Source organism: Anolis sagrei, chromosome 2 (genome assembly GCF_037176765.1).
Source record: "Anolis sagrei isolate rAnoSag1 chromosome 2, rAnoSag1.mat, whole genome shotgun sequence".
NCBI lineage: Eukaryota > Metazoa > Chordata > Lepidosauria > Squamata > Dactyloidae > Anolis > Anolis sagrei.
In genome coordinates, this window is record NC_090022.1 from 169,473,780 (window position 1) to 169,487,591 (window position 13,812).

Sequence of the window (13,812 nt, forward strand, 5' to 3'; positions counted from 1 at the left end):
AGAGAGAAGAGGAGGAAAGGCCAGCAGCACCCAGGCGATTCTAAAGAAGTCATACAACCTGGAACTGCGATTACAATTGAGTTTGGAAAGCTACACTCCCTAAAGGACATGTGGCCAACTCAAAGCCCAATCTAAAACGATCAAGGGTCTGGAGAACAAGCCCTATGAGGAGCGGCTTAAGGAGCTGGGCATGTTAAGCCTGAAGAAGAGAAGGCTGAGAGGAGATATGATAGCCATATATAAATATGTGAGAGGAGGGAGCAAGCTTGTTTTCTGCTTCCTTGGAGACTAGGACGCGGAACAATGGCTTCAAACTACAAGAGAGGAGATTCCATCTGAACATTAGGAAGAACTTCCTGACTGTGAGAGCCATTCAGCAGTGGAACTCTCTGCCCCGGAGTGTGGTGGAGGCTCCTTCTTTGGAAGCTTTTAAACAGAGGCTGGATGGCCATCTCTCAGGAGTGATTTGAATGCAATATTCCTGCTTCTTGGCAGGGGGTTGGACTGGATGGCCCATGAGGTCCCTTCCAACTCTGTGATTGTATGATTCTAATCTGGGTTCCACATTAGTTTCTGTGGCCCTCCAGATGCTGAACTGTTGTTCATTCGTTCAGTCGCTTCCGACTCCTCGTGACCTCATGGGCCAGCCCACACCAGAGCTCCCTGTCAGCCATCGCCACCCCCAGCTTCTTCAGAGTCAAGCCAGTCATTTCAAGGATCCCATCCATCCATCTTGCCCTTGGTCGGCCCCTCTTCCTTTTTCCTTCCATTTTCCCCAGCATCAGGCCCGTAGCCAGGATTTTGATTGGGGGGGGGGCTGAGTTTGATTCGGGGGGGGGGGGCTGAGTCTGAGTGAAAGATTCGGGGGGGGGGGGGGCTGAGTCTGAGCAAACCTTTTGTATTGGTACCCCAATACCCCCATGCATATGCATTTAATCAACTACAATACTCACAAATTTTGTATTTTGTCTGTTTGTTTGCTTTGTTCTGTTAGAAATGTAATATAATTGACTGGTTGCCCTGACATGACAAATAAACAAATAAATAAATGGGATATATTGAGCATGGTGATCAGATCATGATATGAATAAGCATAACAGTTTAAATAATGTACCAGTAAGGCCTTTTCGCAGACCACCATGAGAATTTCAGGGGGGGGGTTAAGCCCCCAAAGCCACCCCCTCTGGATACATGCCTGCCCAGCATCATTGTCTTCTCTAAGCTTTGCTGTCTCCTCATGATGTGGCCAAAATACTTCAACTTGGCCTCTAGTATCCTTCCCTCCAATGAGCAGACAGGCTTTATTTCCTGGAGGATGGACTGGTTGGATCTTCTCGCAGTCCAAGGCACTCTCAGCACTTTCCTCCAACACCACAGCTCAAAAGCATCGATCTTCCTTCGCTCAGACTTCCCTAAGGTCCAGCTCTCACATCCGTAGGTTACTACAGGGAATACCATGGCTTTGACTAGGCAGATCTTTGTTGCCAGTGTGATGTCTCTACTCTTTACTATTTTATCGAGATTGGACATTGCTCTCCTCCCAAGAAGTAAGCGTCTCCTGATTTCCTGGCCACAGTCTGCATCTGCACTAATCTTTGCACCTAGAAATATAAAGTCTGCGTTTTCTCCCTCTATTTCCCACTTGTCAATAATTCTTGTTGCCATAATCTTGGTTTTTTTTATGTTTAACTGCAACCCAGCTTTCTTCTTTCACCTTGATTAGAAGGCTCCTCAGCTCCTCCTCGCTTTCGGCCATCAGAGTGCTTATTTATTTATTTATTTATTTATTTATTTACAGCTTTTATATTCCACCCTTCCCACCCCACAGTGGACTCAGGGCGGATTACAGTGTACACATATATGGCAAACATTCAATGCCAATTTTTGACATACAAACATATACAGACATACACAGAGGCTATTTAACTTTTTCTGACCGCCAAGGAGCTGTCACTTTCATTGTCCATCTGTGATGCTGATGAAGCACTTCCGCATTCCCCGGATACTTCCCCGCCGGAATGCTTTGCTGGAGTCTTCTTTATGGCCTAATAAATCAGTTAATTTAGCCTCCCCACACTTTAAGGTGGTACCTTATTTTCCTACTTGACAGATGCAACTGTCTTTCAGGTTGCAAAGGTCGACAACAGGCTACACACAATTGGTTGGAAACCCACTCCAACCCGGGCTGGCTTCGAACTCATGACCTTTTGGTCAGAATGATCTTAATGCAGCTAACACTCAGCCAGCTGCGCCACAATCCCAGTGCTAAGGTTATCAGTGTTTCTTCCAGCAATATCTAAGGTTGTCAATGTTTCTTCCAGCAATTTTCACCCCAGCCTTGCATTCCTCAAGCCCCGTATATCTTTGCATGATGTGTTCTGCATACAAGCTGAATAGGTTGGGTGAGAGGATACAACCCTGCCGTACGCCTTTCCCAATCTTAAACCAGTCTGCTGTTCCATAGTCAGTTCTTACTGTTGCTACTTGGTCCTTATACAGATTCCTCAGCAGAGAGACAAAGTGATTTGGTATGCCCATCCCACCAAGAACTTGCCACAATTTATTATGATCCACACAGTCAAAGGCTTTAGAATAGTCCAATAGAACAGAAATAGATGTTTTTCTGAAACTCCCTGCCTTGCTCCATTATCCAGCGGATATTGGCAATTTGGTCTTTTGTTCCTCTGCCTTTTCTAAACCCAGTTTGTACATCTGATCCTGGCTGTTTCTGCATGAAAACATCAGCTGCATGACTTCAAGAGAAAGCAGAAACTCAACCAAAAGATCCTTTTTAGAGATTGGGTTGCCACACGTCAAAGTTTTTGAAATGCCAGAAAGCATTACCTCAGAGGGTTTGTGTTTCCCTTTTCTTTCTTATTTTAAAATCAGCCTTTCAAAACAACTTCATCCACCACAATTGAAAGACACAATCATTTAGTTGTTTGCTCACTCCAAAGTCGCATTGGAACCCTCCATTGATTCCATGTCCCATTTGGTCCAGTTGGCTTAGATGATGAGTATTTGTTCTACCACTTTATTGAAACACTGAAAAGACTAAGCAATTATTGGTTCATGTCTGGATGAAAAGGAAGGCTACTAAGAAAGATTCAGTTATTGAGAAGAGAGCTGGTGATCATATGGTCCTCTAAATTATGTTGGATTGCAACACCCAGATTCCGTAACTTTAAGCCATGGCAATTAAAGTGGCCTCAAACTGCATCATTTCTACAATGGAGAGGCACTCTTAGAGCTATGGGTCAGAGTTGGTAATTGCTTGAATATTCACCCATTTTATACGACATGCAATACACAGATAAGGTAAAGGTCTTTCCCTTTTTATCTCCGGCGTCTGGGTGTGATGCTCAACTCCAGCCACTGGGAGATGCTGTTGTTCCATTTTCCATGCCAAGAAATCTGCTGCCCAAAGACATCTCCGACCTTTTTGCCGGCATGTCTGTATGTTTGCATGGATCACCCTTTTATCTTTCCAGCGAAGCAGTACCTGTTGATCTCACATTTCATGTTTTCCAGTGCTAGATAATAATAATAATAATTATTATTATTATTATTATTATTGTTATTATTATTATTATTTGTACCTCGCTACCATCTCCCCAAGGGACCCGGTGCGGCTTACATGAGGCCAAGCCCACAGTACATCAAACAAAACATCAATAAACAATCAATAAAATACAAATAATATAAATCACTCTGATGGCCGAAAGCGAGGAGGAGCTGAGGAGCCTTCTAATCAAGGTGAAAGAAGAAAGCGCAAAAGCCGGGTTGCAGCTAAACATCAAAAAAACCAAGATTATGGCAACAAGAATGATTGACAACTGGAAAATAGAGGGAGAAACCGTGGAGGCCGTGACAGACTTTGTATTTCTAGGTGCAAAGATTACTGCAGATGCAGACTGTAGCCAGGAAATCAGAAGACGCTTACTTCTTGGGAGGAGAGCAATGTCCAGTCTCGATAAAATAGTAAAGAGTAGAGACATCAGACTGGCAACAAAGATCCGCCTAGTCAAAGCCATGGTATTCCCTGTAGTCACCTACGGATGTGAGAGCTGGACCTTAGGGAAGGCTGAGCGAAGGAAGATCGATGCTTTTGAGCTGTGGTGCTGGAGGAAAGTGCTGAGAGTGCCTTGGACTGCGAGAAGATCCAACCAGTCCACCCTCCAGGAAATAAAGCCCGACTGTTCACTGGAGGGAAAGATACTAGAGACAAAGTTGAAGTACTTTGGCCATATCATGAGGAGACAGCAAAGCCTAGAGAAGACAATTATGCTTGGGAAAGTGGAAGGCAAAAGGAAGAGGGGCCGACCAAGGGCAAGATGGATGGATGGCATCCTTGAAGTGACTGGACTGACCTTGAGGGAGCTGGGGGTGGTGACGGCCGACAGGGAGCTCTGGCGTGGGCTGGTCCATGAGGTCACGAAGAGTCGGAGACGACTGAACGAATGAACAACAACAACAATATAAATCACATAAACAAAACGCAATCAATAGTGACATAAACAATTTTTAAAATGGCCAGGCCAAATGTAATATATTAAAATTGAAAATATGCTGACGTGAACAAGGTAAAATATAACTAGGATAGGATTTTTCGGAGAGAAATGAGGGAGCACAGTCCATCCTAAGTCATATTAAAGTGCATTGTGAGGACATATTGCTGAGAGTTCTCCTTATTCTGGGAAGGCAAACAGACCCAAGGAATAAACTATTTAATGCTTAGCCAACATATATATGAACTCAATTGCTCTAAAATAGGTCTTTTTAGTTAGAAATAGCAATTGGATTTCGGAGCCCCCAGCGGCACAGTGGGTTAAACCGCTGAGCTGCTAAACTTGTTGACAGAAAGGTCTCAGGTTCGAATCCGGGGAGGGGCGTGAGTGAACGCTGTCAGCCCCAGCTTCTGCTAACCTAGCAGTTCAAAAACATGCAAATGTGAGTAGATCAATAGGTACCGCTCTGGCGGGAAGGTAACGGCACTCCATGCAGTCATGCTGGCCATATGACCTTGGACATACCAGCTCTTCGGCATAGAAATGGAGATGAGCACCATACCCCAGAGTCGGACACGACTGGACTTAATGTCAGGGGAAAACCTTCACCTTTACTAGCAATTGGATTTAGGCTTAATTCTTTAAAAACAATTTACCATATTTAAAGCATACGGTTGTAAGGCATATTGTGAGTAAGCTTACTGAAATCGATGGGACCTGCCAAGTATCGCTTCCCTATAAGAGGCAGCCACATTGTAAATGGGTCCCAGCTCTTGGAAACTTTTACCTTTTCATTTTCAAGCACGTTATGAATTTCGTCTGGAGGCAAATTGGCAACCAAGCCAGTCATCCCAAGGTTAGCCAAATATATTCGAAATCTCCAAGGGAAGTTCCCTTTTTGGCATCAGCAACCACTTAAACCAAGGGGACTTCTCCAGAGACAGTGATGTGAAGAATGTAACTTGCAGAAACATCTTTAATTAAAAAAAGAATTCAGTGAAGCAAAACAGCAGCTATATAATGCACAACACAAGAAGCGTTGTTTTAATCTGCTCTTGGACGTGTGTTTTACAACCCAAGACCTTTAAGTACAAAACTGCTCAACCTCAACCTCATAATTACTACAGAAAAGCAGCCTGTAATTCCCTCCTACACACCCAGAGATGGCTCTCAGAAGATGCCAGCAGACCTTCTTGTTTATTTGCTTTTTCCCTACCACACGTTTAAACAGGCGTTGAGTCTGCTGTGGTGTTTGTGCCTTTCATGGAATGTGCTGAGGCCACCAAGAAAAATGTGCTATATTCTCCCTGTCCGGGGTTCAAAATCTCTCTCCAACACTGGAGGAGCATATGCACACTTAACATATAGAACACTTTTTAGTATTTCATTGTATTCCTGAGTTGAACCTTCCAAAATTATTTGTAAATGGGATCTGAGTATTTACCATGGCACCCTGGACAAGATACTGCTCTGAACACTCTGACAGTGTTTTCAAGGAGAGAAGGTGGGGAAATGTTTGTTTTGTGGTTGACCAAAAAAAAAATTGTGGAAGAAGCCTATCAGTCCTTCCAATCTACAAAAAGTAGCTTCCTCTCATTGTTTATTCACAATCCAGCTGTTGGAATACTTCTGAGTATTCAGTTTCCTCCTATTTCTTCTTGGTTTGCTTCAACAAATATGGGGCCAAACTACTGGTCAGAAAATGAGTGGGTTTACTTGAGCTTGCCCTATTTTGCCTTACTCTGCTCTATTCACTGCCCTTAGCTTTATGACATATTTTTCCCTTCTATAGATTCTATGTTGTAGATCTGATATGTTGTAGATCTGATATCGAGCTAGAATTTAGAGACTCCTGCCCAGGAGAGAGGAGTCCTTAGACCCACCAACAAAAGTCCGGTATTCTGGCGAGCGAAGAGAAAAGAGCCAACAATTTCCCCTGAATTTCCCCAAATAAATCTCACCAAAGTTGAAGAAAAGCCACCGAGTTGTATTTATTTCGTCCAGCTGGAACGGATGTCAAACCGCGATAGTTCGGTAATTTCTGGTGGATGGAATGGGTAATTTCATATACCCATTCCACCCACCAGAGTCCAAAAGAATAAGTCCATAAGCATAAAATCATAACATCCCTTGTTCATGAGAAAGGAGTCCATTGGGCTTCGGGAAAAGTTCCATAAAGTTTGCAAAGTCCTTTAAAGTTTGGGAAAGTTGTCTAAAGTTATACAATCCGAAGAAGGCAAGTGGGAAAAGGTGTCCCAGTATCCACAGAGTCCCTGCGAGCCGGCTGCTGATGTTGAGGATCGAGATCTGCTGAGAGAACTACAGATCCCTCCATGCCAAGGACCCAGGCGGCCGGCTGACATCTTGGGTTCCCTCTAGGATGACCGAGACAGTTGCCCAAGATCGGTAGGCTCCCTGGACATCCACCAAATGGTGGCAATGGGGCAACGTCCTTGGAAGAACAGCTGGGCTCCAGGTTGAAGTTTTAGGAACAAAAAAGGTTATTTCCGGGACGGAAAGGGTAGCAGAGCAAAACCGAGATAGCCATTACTCTTAGAATTCTCCCAGGACAAGATTGGCACCATTTTCGAAGCGAGCCGTTGACTCGCGGATACGTCGGCCTGAGGGGTTTCCGTATCCACGGTTTAAGGGAACGCAGTTTCGGCCTCCCCGGGATGCAAGAATCGCATCCCAGGAGGGCCGGCAGCCATCTGCAGCCCGGAAGAAGAAAGGTTTATTAAAAGAGAAATCTGAGGCAGTAAAAGGACACAAAGTAACACTATGGAGAGGAAAAAGTTACAACTAATTGATGCTTTTATTGGGGGGATTAGTTACAATGTTAGGAAGGGGAAAAAGCAAAGAAATGAGAAGGCTTCTGATTTGCAGCTGCTGCTGTGGCCACGTTCATGCGGCTGGCCCAAGCGGAGCATTGGAGAACTGTGGAACTCCCTGTTGCAGGTCAGATCAGCTTGAAGGCAGGGAGCTCTGAGTTCGGCCTGAGATCTGTCCAAATCATTAATGGCCCAGATAGCATTCCATTATTCCCTTTCCAGATGCTAAGTGGCTTAAAAGCCATTTCCTCTATGCCTACTTTGAAGGCACTCTTGATTATATCATGAATTCTAGCTCTCAGAGAGCCATCCGTTTTGTTTAATTTTTCCTGAGAATAATTTATTTGAATTACTTTCAGCCATGATGGATCTATTGATTTAAGTTTGTTTTCAAGATTTTCTGAGTATATACAGTCAGCCCTCCACATTAGCTAGATAAAATATAAATAATATTATTTTTTACCTGAAAGATTTTATCTGCCAGAAGTTGACTGTAAAATAATGCTAGATGACTTACAAATGTTTAGAGAATGTTATGCGGCGGCAAAAAAAAGCCAATGGGATTTTGGCCTGCATCAATAGGAGTCCAGTGTCTAGATCCAGGGAAGTCATGCTACCCCTTTATTCTGCCTTGGTTAGACCACACCTGGACTACTGTGTCCAATTCTGGGCACCACAATTGAAGGGTGGTGTTGACAAGCTAAAATGTGTCAGAGGAGGGTGACTAAAATGATCAAGGGTCTGGAGAACAAGCCCTATGAGGAGCAGCTTAAGGAGCTGGGCATGTTTAGCCTGAAGAAGAGAAGGCTGAGAGGGGATATGATAGCTATGTATAAATATGTGAGAGGAAGTCATAGGGAGGAGGGAGCGAACTTGTTTTCTGCTTCCCTGGAGACTAGGACATGGAACAATGGCTTCAAACTACAAGAAAGGAGATTCCACCTGAACATGAGGAAGAACTTCCTGACTGTGAGAGCCGTTCAGCAGTGGAACTCTCTGCCCCGGAGTGTGGTAGAGGCCCCCTCTTTGGAAGTTTTAAAACAGAGGCTGGATGGCCATCTGTCGGGGGTTATTTGAATGCAATTTTCCTGCTTCTTGGCAGGAGTTGGACTGGATGGTCAATGCCCATCAAACCCTTGTAGTGTTTTCTATTGGTCAGGGGAGTCCTGTGTGCCAAGTTTGGTTCAATTTCATCATTGAAGTTCAAAATGCTCTTTGATTATAGGTGAACTATAAATCCCAGCAACTCCAAATCCAAAATGACAAAATCATATTTTTTGAGCGATGGTCACTCCTTGTGTTGTGAGACGTTTTGTGGCCAAATTTGGTGTGATTTTGTTCATTGGTTCTTTTGTTTTTAAGGTACTCATTACGCACAGAGCATTTTTATATATAGATAGATATGATTAACACAGAGAGATATATATAGTATCATAGATTTAAATGGGACCCCTAAACAAGAAAGATTCTATGTTGCATGTTCCAGAGTAGGCCAACCAGAGAATCTCTACATCAACACAAGCATAAAGAAATGACATATATTAGAAACCAACATTTTCCAGCTCACCAGACTAGGCCAGAGCAATGCGTGGCAGGGGATGGCTAGTATAGTAATAATACTGTAAGCCCTTTGGAGTGAGAGAAAGTGGGATATAAATATAGTAAATAAATAAATAGTAAATAAATATGGGAAGCTGTATTATAGTTTCAAGCTACTAAAAGGCATTAATATTTTAACACATTTTCTAATGTTTACGGCAAGCTGGTTGCCACTGGGCAAGCTGACATCCTCGCCGTTTGTCACTGACTGAATCCTTTGGAAAATGAAGGTCCTGCAATTAGATATTTTTGCCTTATTTTTGTGTGTGATAAAGCATTTGTTCAGTTATCCAGTGCTTCCAATAGATTCAGCTTCCCAATCCTAACTATAAAATTGATGTTTCATATACTGTACACCTTATATACATTGCTGGACGGCAATGTTATCCGATATTTTTAAATACTTTTGCACACAAAGCAACATTTGCATACTTTGGACCATCAGAAAGCAATAGTGTCACTATACTATAAATTTAATGTTTCCACTCTTTTTATGTAAATTGAATGAAAATAACTATTTTCTACAGACACTCTTCTTTTCTGCTCCTATCTTTGAGGAGCAAATTTTATTCTAAATAAAAATAACTCTAAAAAAAGAAAGAAAGCAAGAGTGTCACTATCACAGTGATACATCGGAATTTTACTGGCTTTTGGAATTTGATGGGTTTTTTAAAAAAAAAAATCTGGATACTTTAGCTGTGATTATTACAATTGTTCAATCATGAGAATAGTTTTGTTCAACACCGTATATTTATCTTTCCCCTTTATTCTATATATGAGACCCTTCCATTTTGCTTTCCATGTCTTTTTGCTTTGACCCGTCATATAGTAACTTTTCCTTTCGCTAATATAATCTTGAAGAAGGTAATCTGCTAAATATTTGTACCAGGTTTTTGTATCCCATTTCTTGTGGTCTTTCCAGCCCAGGGCCACTGAGGCTTTAATTCCCTCTATCATATGTTTTATTATTTCCTCACTTTCCTTATATTCCTCTTTATATTCGAATTTCTGAGTGAAAAATTGGGCCTTATTCCATTCTATCTTGATCCCTAATAGCTCCTCCATTTCTTTCCTGATTATTTCTTGGAACTTTTGGATTTTTTCACATTCCCACCACATGTGGGCATATGTTCCTATTTTACCACAGTTGTGCCAACATAATTTTGGGCACGTTTTTGTGATATGCGCCAGTTGCACAGGAGTTCTGTACCATTTTGTCAATATTTTTCGTTGCATTTCTTTAATCTTTAGGTGTTTTATTTTATTGATTGAATTAATCCAATTGTCTATTTCTCTCTCACTGCAACTTAATTCCTCCTTCCAGACTTCTATTAGGGTAGGTTTTGTGTTGTATTGTATTTCGGTGATTGTGTTATATATAAATCCCATGATTCCTTTCTCCCTCTCTACTTTCCATTTTATTATTTTGTCGAGATTTGTTTCTGAGGTTTCCTTATTCTTCAGTTCTATTAGCTTTTTAGACAGCCCTCCCCATTGTAACCAATTTCCATGCCCGCATTTATCTTTTATTTCCTCCCATTGAATTACAGTCCCGTCTGGTTTTAGTAAGTCCTCAATCTTTGTTATTCCGTTTTGTTCCAGTTTCTTTAGCATGTTGCGATATAGCTGGGGTTTTCTGTTGTCTAAGGAACCTATTGGGAGCTTGTCTATTTTATTTACTGGGAGTTTATTTTGCCATTTCCCCCAACAAGTCATTGTTAATGACAAGGGGCCTCCTTTTATGTTTTTTAGTTCTTTTTTTTTTTTAGTTCTTTCCCCCCAATTTTCCCCATAATGCAAGATCCATATTCCCACCCGTTTGTTAATTTCTCTAACCTAACCCATCTTTTGGGCTCACCGATATCTAATTCAAGTAACCTAACCAATGTTCCGGGGGGGGGGGGGGGGTGTGTGTGCTGGTGGCGGGATTGGGGAAAAAACTGATATTTTGAATGTTATTTTCAAAGATGGAATGTTTCTATGTATTATACAATAATAATAATAAAATTAAAAATAAATAAATAATAATAAAAAAGTGGAAAAAAAATCTGGATAACAGATGCCCAATTTGTACTTGGATGGGAGACCACCAAGAAATACCAAATGCTGTAGGCTAGATTTCAGAGAAATATACCACCTTTGAATATTCCTTGCACAAGAATGCCCTCTGAAATTCATACAGACACCACAGGCCAACAGACAATCTGTTGCTAAATGCACATATATACTTGCATAGTATATGATTTCATTTACTGGCAAATTAAACCTGACCAATGAGAAAAGTAAATATCTGCCCTCAAGGCAGCTCTTGATTTATGATGCTTCAAGAATTTTACTGGCTTTTCTTGGGCAAGGTGCCCTCAGAGGTGGTTTGTCATTGTCTTCCTCTGAATAATATTTCAAATGTGGGGTGGCATTTATGAGGGCTGGAGTGTAGTTTGTTATAGTTTTGTCATGTGAGCCCCCAGTGGCACAGTGGGTTAAACTCTTGTGCCGGCAAGACTGAAGACCAATAGGTCGCAGATTCAAATCTGGGGAGAGCGCAGATGAACTCTATCCGTCAGCTCCAGCTCCCCATGCGGGGACATGAGAGAAGCCTCCCACAAGGATGGTAAAACATCAAAAAACATCCGGGCATCCCCTGGGCAATGTCCTTGCAGATGGCCAATTCTCCCACACCAGAAGTGACTTGCAGTTTCTCAAGTCATTCCTGACACAAAAAAGTGAACCCAATGAACAATTGCCTTATCTGACGCTGGAACTATAAATCCCAGCAACTACAACTCCCAAATGTCAAGGTCTATTTCCCCCCAAACTCCACCCGTGTTCATATTTGGGCATATGGAATATTTGTGCCAAGTTTGGTCTGCATCCATCATTGATTGAGTCCACAGTGCTCTCTGGATGTAGGTGAACTACAACTCCAAAACTCAAGGTCAAGGCCCATCAATGCCCATGTTTGTCATGGGAGTCCTGTGTTGCATATTTGGTTCAATTCCATCGTTGGTGGAGTTCAGAATGCTCTTTGATTGTAGATTAACTATAACTCCCAAATGACAAAATCAATTTTTTGAGTGATGGTCATTCCTTGGGTTAGTAGGTGTCTTGTGGCCAAAATTGGCGGCAATTCTCCGAGTGGTTTTTGAGTTATGTTAATCCTACAAACATTACATTTTTATTTATATAGATGCAACTAACATTTACGTTGTATTACTATTTTAATTTTTTAAACCTAATTTTTGAAGAATTAAATTATACAATTGCGAGTGGGTTCGCTTTGTCTCTTGGCAACCAATATTTTTAGATCCACCACTAGATTCAGCCTTCCCATCCAACTTCTTTTGTTAAATATGCATTCCGCTCACAATATTCATTCAAAAACCTCCTACAATGTTTCAGTGAATGTAGTCCTCTTAGTGTTTAAAATGGCCCTTACTTTCTAAAGCAATGCCATCTACTGTTCATTTGTTTTGTGGCAATGTAATTTCTACTCCCAACTCCAAACAGAGGTAACAAGGCAAGAAATGCAAACACAATCTGGCCAGTTTTTTGGACCCATGTCTACATGGTAGGAAAGATGAATCACTTGGGTTAAGTATACATTTTATTTGTCCAGGGGTTTCAGCTGCTATTTTCAGTGAGGAAAGAAACACAGTCTTTTAATGGGTTGTTGTAGGTTTTTTTGGGCTATATGGCCATGGTCTAGAGGCATTTTCTCCTGACGTTTTGCCTGCATCTATGGCAAGCATCCTCAGAGGTAGTGAGGTCTGTTGGAACTAGGAAAAAGGGTTTATATATCTGTGGAATGACCAGGGTGAGACAAAGGGCTCTTGTCTGCTGGAGCTAGGTGTTTCAACTGCCCACCTTGATTAGCATACAATGGCCTGACTGTGCCCGGAGCAAACTTTTGTTGAGAGGTGATTAGATGTCCCTGCCTGCTTCCTCTCTGTTGTTGTGCTGTTGCAATTTTAGAGTTTTTTAAAATACTGGTAGCCAGATTTTGTTCATTTTTCATGGTTTCCTCCTTTCCGTTGAAATTGTCCACATGCTTGTGGATTTCAATGGATTCTCTGTGTAGTCTGACATGGTGGTTGTGAGAGTGGTCCAGCATTTCTGTGTTCTCAAATAAAATGCCGTGTCCAGGTTGGTTCATCAGGTGCTCTGCTATGGCTGATTTCTCTGGTTGAAGTAGTCTGCAGTCTGAAACATTCACACCTAGCTGCAGCAGACAAGAGCAAGAAAAGGTTGTTGCTCTTTTGTTCTGGCTGCTCTTTATGGGATTCTTGGAGGCATTCAGATGGCAGATTCAGTGGTTTGATTCAGTGGTACTCTTGCAGCTTTGATGGCAGGAGGTTCAACTGGGCAAGCACAGTGCCTGCCAGAAGAATCATAGAATCAAAGAGTTGGAAGAGACCTCATGGGCCATCCAGTCCAACCCCCTGCCAAGAAGCAGGAATATTGCATTCAAATCACCCCTGACAGATGGCCATCCAACCTCTGTTTAAAAGCTTCCAAAGAAGGAGCCTCCACCACATTCCAGGGCAGAGGGTTCCACTGCTGAACAGCTCTCACAGTCAGGAAGTTCTTCCTCATGTTCAGATGGAATCTCCTCTCTTGTAGTTTGAAGCCATTGTTCCACGTCCTAGTCTCCAAGGAAGCAGAAAACAAGTTGCTCCCTCCTCCCTGTGGCTTCCTCTCACATATTTATACATGGCTATCATATCTCCTCTCAGCCTTCTCTTCTTCAGGCTAAACATGCTCAGCTCCTTAAGCCGCTCCTCATAGGGCTTGTTCTCCAGACCCTTGATCATTTTATTTGCCCTCCTCTGGACATATTCCACCTTGTCAATATTTCTCTTCAGTTGTGGTGCCCA

General features: G+C 42.2%; 1 long non-coding RNA gene across 1 annotated transcript in view; it reads left to right on the forward strand.

The window, feature by feature from the left end:
- The window catches only part of LOC137096099 (uncharacterized), a 138,420-nt gene that overhangs the window by 60,970 nt on the left and 63,638 nt on the right, over positions 1-13,812 (forward strand). The window lies entirely within an intron of this gene.